This window comes from Lonchura striata, chromosome 5 (assembly GCF_050655825.1).
Source record: "Lonchura striata isolate lonStrDom1 chromosome 5, ASM5065582v1, whole genome shotgun sequence".
Taxonomy (NCBI): Eukaryota; Metazoa; Chordata; class Aves; order Passeriformes; family Estrildidae; genus Lonchura; species Lonchura striata.
The window spans coordinates 66,837,056-66,838,835 of record NC_140707.1 but is presented as its reverse complement, the minus strand read 5'-3'; the positions used below and the strand labels follow the sequence as shown (position 1 = coordinate 66,838,835).

Below are 1,780 nucleotides of genomic sequence, written 5' to 3'. Positions count from 1 at the left end.
ACCCTTGAGCAGGAGAGAGTGAGTCAGAAAGGGCAGTTGACAAGCTTTATTTATCACTCTCCTGTTATTTGGCCCAGGAGAATTTTATTCTGAAAAACCCACCCCTGCTAATGATAGGCAGAGCTCAGACATATCATATGACTACTGGCTTCTTTCCCCCATAGGTTTTACACGCAGTTTCATATCAGGAAATCACGACAGTTGGCTATTTCTGAGAACTTTTATTTTTCAAGGAGTTCTGAACATACCAGCTGTATTGGAATAACTCTCCTGAGCTAGGGTCACCCTGAAGAGAACAAACTCAAATGCCTCTGAGTGCTGAAAAGAGCCTGGGGGCGTTTACAGAGTTCCCATTTACTTTCTTCTCTTAGGGCTGCTTTGCTCAGAGCCTAATTGAATGCTGCTAGCATGGCCAGTGTCTTGACTGTCTTTTGATTATGGTTCTGCCACTCATGGGCTCCATATAGGGTGTGTCAGGCTTTCCAGTGTAAGTATCTATTTTCAGAAGTTATATGGCTCTGTTGTAGAAATTCATTCCAAGCAGAATGTTGGCAGGAAAAGTCACAACTCAGAAATGGAAAAAGAGACAGAGAAAAGAAAAAAAAAGTTGCCTGCTGATTAATTAAGGAAACTCTGTCTTTGGGAGTTTCAGACTTTGCAGCTGTGAGAAAGGGGGCAGTGTAGCAAGGGAAGGCAGCTGGATTTGGGGTGACCATCACGTGTAGCTGGGTGTCTTGAGGTCTGGAAAGAAGTGAAGTGAGCTCAAGTCCATTTTACTTGTATTGCAAGAGGGTTTGGAGCAGCAGCCTGTGAAGGCAGCAGCACCCATTGTGCTCAGCAGGTTCTCTGCGAGCCAGCATGGCAGGAGCTGGAGGTCCTGCAGATTCCCTGTCTCCAGTCTGTCTGGTTCAGACTCTTCTTGTCCTGATATAGATGGAATACCAAGACAGTCTGAACAGCACAGTTTTCTGAAAAAAAAAAAAACAAAACAGCATTTCATCAGCAAAATAACAGTATTTGTCTATTTTTGCTTGTAATCATAGAGATATTTTAGTAGTGCTAAGTTCTAGTGAGACCAGTGAACTAACACTTCTATATGTGTTAAGGAATATGGTTTTTGTCCCTAAAAATGGGGACTCACTGGGTGCTGCAGCAGTTAAGATTCCATTGTGTTTCCTGATCCCACCAGCGTTTCCTCTCTGCCTGGGGGGGAAAAATATTTTTTAGCTCATCCATTCAGTTCCCCTCAGAGATAGACAAAGCTCTCTTTGACAGAGCTCTAGAGATACTTCTTACTGCTCCTGTTTATTCTGTGGTTTGTCTCCCTTACCCTCTCAAAGCCAGAACTACACCAACCAACCAACCTTCTTCACTCAAGGAGGACCATTAGCAGCTCCTTTGTACAGGCAGAGCTGCACAATCACCTCACTTGCTCCTCACCTGGGAATGGGAGTGTTGCTTGTATTGCTTTTTTTACCTGCAGGTGGGAAAGAGCAGCAATTAACCTGGAAACTGGATCAGGCTGCAGGAAGAGAGGCTGTCAATCTGGATTTCCTTAAAATCTGGATTTCCTTTCTGGATTTTCCTGCTTCCAAATGTTGGTGATATGTGCTCCTGTGTTGGCTGGGACTAAGACCTTCATCCTTTAAAGAATCTGCACTGGAAGGACAAAACATAAACTAGTTACAGCTCCTGTGGCTCAAACTGAATTGTAAATATCTGCAAGGAGATTTGTACAGCTGGAAGGAAAGAAACCAAACTGCAATTTGAAGAATTTAAA

The 1,780-nt window shown here is 43.5% G+C and overlaps 1 long non-coding RNA gene across 1 annotated transcript; it reads right to left on the bottom strand.

The window, feature by feature from the left end:
- Positions 1–219: 219 nt before the first annotated feature.
- Positions 220–1,442, bottom strand: LOC146767422 (uncharacterized). The gene is made up of 3 exons (XR_014955795.1): positions 1,331–1,442; positions 1,142–1,203; positions 220–968 (listed from the first exon to the last, which is right to left on the bottom strand). It is a non-coding gene; the product is annotated as an uncharacterized LOC146767422 (long non-coding RNA).
- Between the last annotated feature and the right edge of the window lie 338 nt (positions 1,443–1,780).